Source organism: Pteropus alecto, unplaced genomic scaffold (assembly GCF_000325575.1).
Source record: "Pteropus alecto unplaced genomic scaffold, ASM32557v1 scaffold131, whole genome shotgun sequence".
In the NCBI taxonomy this organism is placed as follows: domain Eukaryota; kingdom Metazoa; phylum Chordata; class Mammalia; order Chiroptera; family Pteropodidae; genus Pteropus; species Pteropus alecto.
Genome location: NW_006434709.1, coordinates 8,219,486 through 8,232,392, shown reverse-complemented (window position 1 = coordinate 8,232,392; position 12,907 = coordinate 8,219,486). Strand labels below are relative to the sequence as shown.

The 12,907-nt window shown below is 35.0% G+C and overlaps 1 protein-coding gene and 1 pseudogene across 2 annotated transcripts in view; both read left to right on the top strand.

Annotated features, from left to right (window-relative positions):
• COMMD1 (copper metabolism domain containing 1) overlaps nt 1-12,907 on the top strand; it is a 115,538-nt gene that overhangs the window by 52,570 nt on the left and 50,061 nt on the right. The gene's annotated exons all lie outside the window — the stretch shown is intronic.
• Nucleotides 4,361-4,479, top strand: LOC112478109 (annotated as a pseudogene).

The following is a 12,907-nucleotide window of genomic DNA, read 5'->3' as shown; positions in this document are numbered from 1 at the left end:
ATATAGGATTACTTTGATTCACATGTGAAGGATGGATTATAATATAGTCAAGAGAGAAACCATGGTACTGAGATCCCAAGAAAAAAAAATCACAAAGGTTGGAATTGTTCTTTTGAACATTGAAAGTGACTCCCTTTTACTACCAAATCTCTGTGTGATAGTAGTTAGTTAAGATGGGATCTCACGATAAAAAACCAAAAACCAAAAAAGTTCATCCTTCATTCTTTTAGCAAGGTAAGGTATCCAAAATGAACAGAGTCTAAATTAATGCTCCATTTTGAAATGGGGTTACGTACAAAATGAGATTTCAGACAATCTCCATTCCACATTTCTACCTCTGTTCCACAGTTATGAAAATTCCCTTCCTTCTAAAATTTTATTGTAACTTCTTTCAAAATTTGTTTGTCAAGCCTAGGGATAACTAATAAAAATCAGTATTGTGCGAAATGAAAAAAAATGGATCCAGGGGAACACTTAGAGGGAGCTATTGTAATGATCCAGGTGAAATAATATTAGCAATGAAGATGGAGATAATTTTAGCAGTTAAAGTGGAAAGAAGGGAGCAGATAGAAGACATGTTTTGATTGTAGATGAGTTGCTTTGAGATGAATTTGAAAGGATGTGGAAAATGAAAGAGAGGAATTAGAAATAAGGTTTTTTTTTGCATGAATATGTTAGTATGAATTGGTAATCCTAGTCTTCAACAGTTTCATTGCTAAGTTGACCATCAAATATGCAACTTGAGTTTTTTGATAGATATAATCAGTCCTTCCCCTTGGGAAAAAATAAATCAAAAGAAATTATTTAACATTTCACAGTTAAGAAAAGGCTATACTGAAGTAATTTTATTTTTAAACTCCCAATTTATACAGAGATGCATTTGAGATTAATGAATTTAAATTTTTCCTAATAGGCTTTAAAAAATCTTTCTTATGAGGCACCCTTTTCTATATGTATATTATACTTAAAAAGATTTAAAGAGGAAGAGAAAGATTATGAGTGTCTTGGCAAACTTGTTGACCCTGTGAGAACAGGGCTTTGGCACTGCTAAAGTCCTCAGCTTCTGACTATTAACCTGCCAACAGGCAGCCCCTGGTGTTGGACTTCTTTCAGATCGTTGCTGTTCCAGCTCTCTGGTTCTATTCTTGTGGACAGATGGGTTGCTTGACAGGAAGCCAGGAAACCAAGCCTTAAGAGGACTTGGAAACAATTTTTGGGTGTAAGTCCTCTGTGCTAAACTCAGGGTGACAGTGTATCCTGCCCAGCAATATTGAAACTGCTTGTTTGTCTAGTATTTGTGTACTGGCTGATTGGCTGTGGGCTTCATTCCATGTATGCTGCTGCTCTACTGCCAGGATGAATGTAGAAGGCCTCTGGCCCAAGCTCATTCTTAGCACTTGTTTTGTATTGTGTAAAATACACATAACATAAAATTTACCATTTAACCATTTTTAAGTATTTTACAGTTCGGTTGTATTAAGTACATTCACAATGTTGTGAAAGCATCACCGCTCTCTTATTTCTAGAACTTTTTCATCATCCCAAACAGGAACTCTGTACCCATTAAATAGAAACTGCCCATTCCCTCCTCTCTCTGGCCCTTGGTAACCTCTATCTACTTTATGTGTCTGTAAATTTGGTTATTCCAGATACTTCATATAAGTGGAATCATACAGTATTTGCTCTCCTGTGTCTAGCTTAGTTTGCTTAGCATAATGTCTTAAGATTCATCCATATTACGACATATGTCAGAATTTCATTCCTTTTTAAGGCTGATATTCCATTGTACATATATACCACATTTTATCCATTAAATGTGTTGATGTTTGAGTTGTTTCTACCTTTTGACTATTGCGAATAATGTTACTATGCACATGGATAAACAAATATCTGTTTGAGTCCCTGCTTTTAATTCTTTTGCATGTGTACCTAAGAGTAGAATTGCCGGGTCATATGGTAATTCTGTGTTTAACTTTTTGAGACACTGCCGAAGTATTTTCCATGGTGGCTGTGTCATTTTACAGTCTCATCAACATTTGTTATTTTTTGGGTTGATGTGTATGTGTGTGATGTGTATAAATTGCCACCTTAATGAATGTGAAGTGGTATCTCATTGTGGCTTTAAGTTATATTCCCTAATTGTTAGTGATGTGTTGAGCATCTTTTCATGTGCTTAATGACCTTTTGTAAATCTTCTTTGGAGAAATGTCTATTTAAGTCCTTTGTCCATTTTTTAATCTGGTTGTCATTTTTGTTGTTATTGTGAGTTGTAGAAGTTCTTTCTATATGCTGGATATCAATCTCTTATCAGATATATGATTCACAGATATTCTTTTGCATTCTGTGGGTTTTCTTTTCACTCTAGATAATGTCCTTTAATGCACAAAAAAATTTAATTTGATATAGTCCAATTCGTCTATTTTTTCTTTTGTTTCATGTACTTTTGGTGTCATATGCAGATCCAATGTCATGAAAGTTTTCCCCTGTTTTCTTCTAAGCATTTTATAGTTTTAGCTCTATAGGCCTTTGATCCATTTTGAGTTAATTTTTATTTATGGTGGAAAGCCATTCTTAATATTTTTATATGGATTTTTAAAAATGATTTCTTAATAGAGGAAACAGAAAGTGGGACTTCTGATCTTGGAAGCTAAGTTTCAGGTGTATCGCGTTTCTGAACTTTCTAAATAGCTCTGTGTGTAATTAATTAAAGAAGTCCCAGTAGTATCACTCAGGATGCAGGTGGCAATAATGATGAGTGGTAATCACTGGGAACTAGCTCAGATTAACTGCCAAATAAGCTCAACTTCCTTTTTGTTGCTAGGATTATTAACCTAAGTAGATCAGAGGAAGTCAATAACAGGAAATATATCTGAATTTTAATACATCATTGTGGATTTAATAAGTCTTGTGGTTATAGTAGAGAAGCATGAACAGAATTATGATGATAAAGCTAGTGAGTACATAGTTAATTTAGAGGTGACATCCAAATAATATTGATCACAAAATGAGTTTGTCCTGTCATCCTATGATACCTCCTCTTCACATACTCTCTTAAGCTAGGGAAAACAACCTAGCCTTTTAAGAATATAGTTTAAGGCTTATAGTTTAAGAACTATATAGTTATAGTTCTATGCTCTACCACCTATTTATATTGCATAGCCCAACAAAGTAGGACTGTATTTTTCATACGTGAATATCTTTTCCTGTTGCTACTTTGATTGTTCTTTATCCATCCCCATTTTCACTTGGTAAAATCGATTCTCTTCTTCAGAGTCTGTATTACTGAATACCTCTGCCATGAATTTCTCCCCAATTATCTCAACTGGATCTGATAATCTGAATTTTCAGGATATTTTTCTGTAACATTTGATCCAACTTAGATAGAAAACAAAACACTTGAAAACATAAACTACCACAGTTCACCCATTATGAAACATAATTTGAATAAGCCTATAACTTTTAAGGAAATTGAATTCATAATTTTAAAACTTCCAAAGAAGAAATCTCCAGGTTTAGATAGTTTCACTAGAGAAGTCTACCAAACATTTAAAAAATAACACCAGTTTTACATAATCTCTTCCAGAAAAGGGAGAGAATTCTCCCAATTTATATCATAAAGCTAGTGTGACCTGATACTAAAACCAGACAAAGACAGTGGAAAACACACACACAGCAAAAAAACCCCAAGAAACAAACAAACAAAAAAACCCCAAAACTCTACAGATGAATATTTTTTATGATACAAATGCAGAATCCTTAAAGTATTAGTAAATAGAATTCAGCAATATATAAAAATAATTATATACAATGATAAAGTAAACTTGATTCCAGGTGTGCAAGGCTGATTCAACATTTGAAAATCAGTCAGTGTAATCTACCATATCAACAGGCTAAACGAGAAACTATATAGTTTTATCAGTTGATACAGAAAAAGTATTTGATAAAATTCAACACTCATTCATAATAAAAACTTGAAAAATAGAAATAAAAAGGAATTTTTTTTATATTGGTAAAAGTCATCTACAGATACCTACAGCTATATTGAAGGGTGAAAGACTGAATGGTTTCCCCATTCTGATCTGAGAACAAAGCAAGGATGTCCATCCTCCTCACTCTTATTCAGTATGATGTGGAAGATGAAGCCAGTGTAATCAGAAAATCAAAGGTATATACACAGATTGGAAAGAAGAAATAAAACTGTCCCTATTTGAAGATCACATGATTATGTGGAAAATCCCAAGAACTAATAAGTGAATTCAGCGAAGTCACAGGATATAAGGTAAATATACCAAAATCAATTGTATTTCTGTATGTTAATGAGCACATGGGTATGGGCATCAACATTAAAAATACAATACTAGTCTACAGCCATGCCACCCTGAATGTGCCTGATCTCGTCTGATCTCAGAAGCTAAGCGGGGTTGGGCCTGGTTAGTACTTGGATGGGAAATCACCTAAGAATACCAGGTACTGTTGGCATAAAAAAATGTATATATACACAATACTATTTACAATCACTCAACAACAACAAAAAAAGAAATACGCGGGTATAAATCAAACTAAACATATATAGGACTTGAGAAAATTACACAATGGTGATGAAAAATCAGAAGTTATAAATAAATGGAGAAATATACTATGTTCATGGATTAAAAGATTCAACATAGTAAAGATATCAGTTCTCCCTAAATTGATACACAGATTTAATGTAATCCTATCAAAATCTAGTAGAGGTTATTTTTAGATATAGAGAAGATTATTCTAAACTTTATATGGAAAGGGAAAGGAACTAGACTAAAACAATTTTGAAAATTAGAATAGAGTGGAACAATTCAGTCTACCTGATTTCAAGACTTATTTTAATGCTGTAGTAATCAAGACTGTGGTATTGTCACTGGACAGGTGACTAGGTTCTTGTCAACATCACGAGAAAGAATTCACAGACAGATAATGAAGGTGATGAAGTAACAGCTTAAGTTTATCAGAAGCAAAATATACTCTAAAAAGCAAAAGTACACTCTCAGAATAGAGAGTAGGCAAGCTCTTTGTTGTGGGTTTGGGGGTTTTATCTATAGATCTAACTAAGAGGTGGAATATTCATTAGCTTGGGTGGGCTCTACCTAGAAAGAAGGTGGTTTTTCTCGGAATCAGGAAGACATCCCTTTTCTTGGCTTGTTTGGGTTTTTTAGGATGTCAAGACATCAGATGCATGATGGGTACAACCTCAAATGCAGTGCTGATTTATTATAATAGCTGTATAACAAAGAAAGAATTAGGCCAAAGGTGAATGGGGTCTGATCTGCGCATGTGCCTTTGTGGAAAGACCACCAGTGTCTCTGGGTCAGGATGTTGTGGGCTCTAAGCTCCTCTAAGGGCCCATTAGAGCTCATGGTGACCAGGCCTATGCCCCTGTGGGTTTCTCACCTTCCTGCTCATATCTCTCTATCTGCCTGCTCTAACAGTATGGGGAGAGGGATGGACACATAGATCAATGGAACAGAATACAGAAACCAGAAATAGACCCACATAAATGTGTCCAAATGATTTTTGACAAAGATGCAAAGGCAGTTCAGTGGAAGAAAGGTAGCCTTTTCAACAAGTGGTGCTAGAGCAATCAGACATCTATAGAGAGACAGAGGGAAAAAGAATGTCATCCTAAGTCTCACACTTATAAAAATTAACTCTAAATGGATGATAGAATTATAATATTAATGTAAAGCTAAAACTTTTAGAAAAGAAACAGAAAATTTTCAAGATCTAGTGCTAGGTAAGGAGTTCTCAGACTTGACATCAAAATTGTAATTCATAAAAAGACAACTTGATAAATTGGACTTCACCAAAATTAAAAACTTTTGCTCCATAGAAGAATCTTAAGGAGGTGAAAAGACAAGTTACACAGTGAGAAAATATTTTCAAGCCTCATGTCTGACAAACCTCATTATCTAGCATATATAGAGAACTCTCAAAACAGTAAAAAACCAAACAATCCCATTAGAACATGGGCAAACATGAAGAGACATTTTATGGAAGAAGATATACAATTGGTAAATAACTAAAAAAATGTTCAACATCATTAACCATGGGTAAGTGCAAATTAAAACCACCGTGAGATATCACTAGACAGCTATCAGAATGGCTAAAATAAAAAATAGTGACACTACTAAATACTAGGAAGGATGTGAAGAAACTAGACCATTCTTACATGCTTCTGGTGTAAAAATGATGTAGTCACCCTGGAAAATGTTTCTTTTATAAGAAACATGCAGACAGCACTCAGCAACTGCACTCTTGGGCATTTATTCCAGAGAAATGAAGATTTAAGTTAATACAAAAACCCATACATGCATGTTTGTAGCAAATTAGTCATAATTGCACAAAACTGGAAACAACCCAGATGTCCTTTCAACAGGTAAGTGGTTAAACAAACTAGCACATCCATACCAGAGAATACTATCCAACAAGAAAAAGGAACCCACCGCTGATACATACAGCAACCTGGATGAATTCCAGAAAATTATGCTGAGTGAAAAAAACGAATCTCAAAAGGTTATATACTATATATAACATTCTTGACAGGACAAAATTATGTAAATGGAGAGCAAATTAGTTGTTGCCAGAGGTTAAGGAGGGAGTAGGGGCAGGAGGGAAGTAGGTGTGTAGCTGTAAAAGGGCAATGTGAGGGGTCCTTGTGGTGATGGAAATGTTCCATATCCTGACTGTATCAGTGTCTATCCTGGTTGTGATGTACTATTTTGCAAGATATTACCATTGTAGGAAACTGGGTAAAGGGTATATAAGATCTCTGAATTATTTCTTAAAATTACATGTAAATCTATAATTATCTCAAAATAGAAAGTTTAATTTAAAAAATTTTTTAAGAATTAAAAAATAAAGCACCTGTCTAACTTAATCAAAAAAGGAGGTTAGTGGGTTATATTCTTATGAAGCCCAAACATGGTTCCTGGGTTCAGCTACTGTTTGTTCTTTCTGGCTCTGTTCATGTCATTCTGTAAACAAGCTTACTCCCTGTGGAGGTAAGATAATGGCTATCAGGCCCATACCAGTAGAAAGAGGTGCTTCTCTCTTCTCAATATACTGATCCTTATTTTCTCTGCTTAGGTTTCATGGCTACCCACGGAGAAGTCACTGTTTACAGGAATTAGGGTAGTTTAAACTTGTAGTATTTGCCCAGCCCTTTGATCAGCCCTTTGGAAGTGTAGATTGACAGCTGATACCACAAGGAATGGGTAAGGAGTAGTTTCTCAAAGGAATTGAATATATTGGACAAACAAAACTAATATATGTCCACTACAGTGCTTGTTAGTTTATGCCTTCAAGAGGCCTACAATTTATCATTCGTATTTGTATCTCTTAAGACTCAAAATATTAAAGTAGGTGTTTGATTAATTTTGAATGAATTAATAAGGAAGAGAATCCATATATTAGTTATCTACTGCTACCTAACAGAATTTCCCTCAAGTTAGGGGCTTAAAACATTTATTATCTCACATAGGAGTTGGGATATAAATTTGGGAGCAGCTTAGCTAAGTGATTCTAGCTCAGGGTTTCTCAAGTCACACTGCATGTCAGCTGCAGCCATCCCAAGACTTCACTGGGATTGGAGGATCTGTGTCCAGGCTTACTCATGTGGCTGCTGGAAGAGGCCTCAGGTTCCTTTCTGGTTGTTGGCCATAGAGTATTGTAGCAACTGGTTACTTCCATAGTGACCCAGGAGAGACAAAGCAAGCAGAAAGCCACAGTGCCTTATATGACCTAGTCTCTGACTTTTAAACCATTACTTCTGCTTTAAAAAAAAATTGTAAATATATGTCACAGTTTATTATTGGTGGGACATAATGAGGAATAGAGCAGTGTAACAAGTATGGGATTAATGAAGTTAGCCTTTGTTGATTTGTTATGTGTTTTAGTTTTTATCCATTTAACAAATATCTACTAGTGTTTAACATAAGAATAATAAATAATTATTATTTATTATGTCATTATCATGTTCCAGGCACTGTTCTAAACATATTTTATGCATTGACTCATTCAGTCCACTTACCAGCCCTCTGAAATAGGTATGATTTTTTTGCGGGGGGCTATAGATTAACTTTATTTTTGAAGCCGCAAAGATAGTATGAGTTCCTTTATACTATTCATCCAGTTTTCCCTGTTAATATCTTACATTATCATGGTATATTTGTAAAAATAAGAAACTAACATTGGTATATTTTAATTTCACCCGTTTTTCCCTTTCTGTTTCAGGATCCAATCCCAGGTACCACTAAATTGCTAACTAAGCTAACTAAATTATGTTTAATTGTCATATTTCCCCAGTCTCCTCTAATCTGTGACAGTTTCTCATCTTTCTTTATTTTCCATGACCATAAATCTTGAAGAGTACTGGCCCTATATCCTGTGGAATGTTCCCCCAGTCTGGGCTTATGTTGCTTTTCTCATGGTTAAACTGGGGCTATGGGTTTCAGGAAAGAATACAACAGAGGTCTAGTGCCTTTCTAGTCATACCGTATTAGGGAATGGATACAATCCACATGATATGACTGCTGCTATTAACCATCACATGTTATGGTAACATTTAATAGGTTTCTCTGGTGTAAAGTTACTGTTTTTCCCTTTGCCTTTTCTGTTCTTTGGAAGTTACTTTTTTTTATTATTGTTAGAAACAAGTAACTAAGTCCAGCCCACATTCAAGGGGAGGGGAATTAGGCTCTCATTTTTGAAGGAAGTATCAAAGAATTTCTTAACATATTTTAAATCACGACATTACATTGTCTGTCCAAAATTATTGACATTGCTCTCTCGTGCAAAATATGTTTGCCCCCTCCCAGTATTCTACAAAAGTCTCGACTTCTTTATAGCATCAGCTATAGTCCAGGATGTCATCATCTAAATCAAGTCTAGGTTTGGATAAGGATCTTAGGTATAGTTCCTTAATTTCAGCTCCTTGAGTACATTACCTCTCTATCTGAAGACCTGTGAAACTAGAGGCAACTTATCTGCTGCCCACAGACTGAGAACACAATAGTCATTCTTGTTCAAAAAGAAGGAAAATGATGGCAGAAAGGTGTCATTACTTCATACCACTTCTGAAATTCAACTGGGCATAGATTGGTATGGTAGTTCTTTGATTAGAATTCAAAGTCTAGGAATAATTCTCTGTTGCTCTTAGCTTCCTCTCCTGAGATTTTGGTTCTATTCAAGTTACTTTCCTTTTCTATGAAAGGTAGTCTGTATTTGCAGTTGTGTAGTTTCCTCTATCTGCTTCCTGCCTGTAGATGTTTGTAAGCCCAAAAGACTCTTCATTTTGTACTGTTTTTGTTCCTTTCAGTCCAAATGAGTAGTGTTTCTGCCTATGTAATTCTCTTAAAAACTTTATGGGTCACCTACAAGTCTTATTTGGGATCACTCCACATGTATAGTTCTTTCAGTTTTTCCGTCAAGTAGGAAGTTTAGAACAAGATTTCAGTATTTAGTTTAGATAAAAATTTGTGTTAAACTGCTTGCAGCTCCAAGTCACTACAGCACAAACCACTGCAGCACAGGGCTTGGACAGAGAGGTGTAGGAGTTCACGACATGCTTAAATGGATTGTATTACTTTATGTACTAATTCACTTTCTTTCAAAAAGATGGCACCCCTCTAAAGTTTCACAATATATCTCCCCAATCTTATTTTAATAAATAATTTTGTTAGAATTCAAATCTCAACTGAAAAATTGCCCAGGCAATTGAAATTGATGTTGAGAGAGAGCCAGAGCTTGTATATAATCTGTGGCTATTAAGATAGGATGGTTTCTCAGCATAAAAGTAATTTTCTTCTTGAGTCAACAGTGGTAAATTAATACAGAATCTTTTTCAAGTCAACAGAAATAAATTAAACCTTCTATTTGCTATGTCTGGTTGGTAAAATGGATATCTTTGAACAGTGTACAAGTTATATGATATTTAATACTTTGGGTCATGCTTTGATGTATATACATTTTTCAGATAATTGCAACAATATTGTGAGATATGTAATACAGCCATTAAAATCTTTTTTTAACAAATTAAGAGGCTGAGAGACAGAAAAAATTATTTGCTTTAGCTCACATGGGTAACTTGTAGCCCAGGCAAGAAGAAAACAAAGTTAGATTCTAGTTTCCTATCCTTTTCAGAAAGCCACCTAGTCTTTATTTTGTGTTACAACTTTTGGGTACATCAGGTAGTTTTCTGGATGTAATGTGTTTGGTAGTGAGAAAGGAGTGGAGCTAATAAATAATGACTTCTATGGAGCTGATACAAGGGTTGTTGGATTTGTTTGTTTTTCTCCTTGACCTTTTATGACTTAAACTTTGACATTTGCTCTGACTTTCTTGATGCTTTTTGTAGATGCATTCTCTCATTGGTTGGTGGTTTTCTGTAAAAACTATCAATCATCTACACCCTGGTTCTCTTCTGAATTTAAGGTTTATTTTCAAAGGTATATTAAGTTCGAGGTTTGCTTTCTGTTTGGCACTTGGGATTAATAAACTTGATCCACTGGTTGATTACTGCTCAAATCCTGGAAAGTTTGTGCTATTATTTGAAAAAATAATACTTTTGTGTTTTTATGAGCCTTGTGAATGCCTATGGCAATAGTCCTTTGGCAGAAACACACGGAGTAGTGATATTATAATGATTTACTCGGGTGGGTGTGGACAGGAAGTTTATGCTATACTTTGCACTTACATATATTTATTTATGTCTATAAGTCAACAATACTTCCTTTGCTTCTGCTTCAGTTGTCAGTCAATCACCAGCATATGCTGTTCACCATTTACGTTTCGGAAACTGCTCAGAAACCTTGAAATAATCCCTTACTTTTGCCGGCTGTTCCTCCATTTTAGTTTTCCTAGAGCCTTTGGCTGCTTTGGAGAGGTCTGGCTGACTCTCCAGCACTGCCCTCCATCCTGCCCTATTTACCTAGAATAGCTCGTAAGATGCCATTCATATGAGATTGTATTTTCATTTTATTTGAAGAAAGGTATCTATATTTAACTTTGGAAACAAATGATATAGCTAGTGTTTTTATATTAGAAATGCAGATGAGGTGATAGTATTGCCAAAGAAATGAAATACTCCTTCCCTCCTCCTATCATCTCACACAGTGCATGAGAGTAGTTCAGTAATTAGTAAACCCTTTGTGGCCAAGATCTTTGGAATGATATGTATGGTATGTAACTTTACTTCCATCAGTATATATTTGTGACTATTGAAGGAGTTCAGAACCTCCCCAAGATGTGCCACTTTAGCATGCGAATTATTTTGAGCTGAAGGCAGTCAAGACCCTGTGGGTTCACAAGAAACTTTTACTTCTCCCTTAAAGAATTTAAATTAGGGGCCTCGTTCATAATAAAAGTTATCACTAGAAATAACTTTTTGCGACCTATCATACGGCAGGGCAAACTTCTAATTACTGAACATCTGCTCTTATTGTCCTGAGGATAACCTTCTCCCCCTCTGAAGCCCCAAGGTGCCTCACCTCACTCTTAGCTCAGAGGATCACATATTCCTCATTTTCTTTTTCTCTCTCTGAACCTATCACATATGTGGGTCTCTGACTCTCTCGCGTATGTGGGCATATGAACATATGTAATTAAATTCGGTTATTTTCTCTTGTTAATCTAATCTGTCTCATGTGGATTTAATTATTAGACTAATTGCAAGAATCTAGTAGGGTAGAGGAAAGTTGCTTCCACTCTCACTCTACAAAAATCTCAGATATGGTAGCTGTGAGAGGTATTATTTTATTATTTATTTTACTCATATTTGGATTAGAATTTAACTTTATGGATTTCTCATAGGGAATGATTCAGAAAGATGACCTTTGGTGGTGGTGTTTTACACTATGTTCTTTGGTGTCATGGTGATCCCCAGAAGTCCCTCAGAGTTTATCATGGGTGAGGAAAGCTGGAGCCTAGGTATACAGGGCTCTGGCCTCAATGTCTACTTCAGTCAGAGCACCTGCAATTTTATCTGTTGAATTAGTGGGGTTCCACAAAAGGTTTAGTTTGAAAGAGGATTCTGGAGCTAAAATTTAAAACCACCAGATAAGCAGAAAGACCTAGGAGTAGGAAACCTAGGTTCCAGTTCTGGCAATTCTATAAACAGGTCTTGTAGTATTAGGCAAGTCACTTAACATATCTTTCTCAGTTTTTTATATATAACATAGAACTATTCTGTCTACCTCATCAAGTGGTTTTCAGATAGTGGTTTGAAAAACTGATGAATCAAAAAGTATAATAAAGTTACTGTTAATAATAGCAACAATTTTGAATAACAGAAATTCAAAATGTTTTCGAATTTTGCTATAGACTTTATTATAATAACTATAGGCTTTCTTCCAACTTTCTGTGATCTAGGGCATTTTTTTTTTTTTTTTTAGTAAAGTAAGATTTGTTGGCAGACTTCCTTAAAACTTTATTTCTAATAGAAGAAAATGACTACTTATAAACATATTCATATGTATGCATGCATATATACACAAATGTATATATTTGTATGTATATCTTTAAAAATTTATATTGATTTTCTTTCACAGTTTCTAAGAACATAAGTAAATGACACTTACCTTGGAGAAAACTAGCTTTCTCTGCATTCCCAAGAGAGAAAGTCCAGGATGCTTATATTTCTTTTCAGTCTTTGAAGGGGCAGAAAATTGTGCCTGAAATTGGGTCGGCATGTTTCTGAGTCTGGTCTTAAGTTACTCTGCTCAATTGCATTGATGCCATTTCCTTTCTTTCTTTTTTTCAAGCAAGAATACAAGCTTAGTGTTTTCTTTAGGAAACTATCCCTAGCTCGTATATATTTATTTAAATTCCACAGCTTGTGAAATCATAGGGACAAGCACAAAGAATAGATTTCATTCAG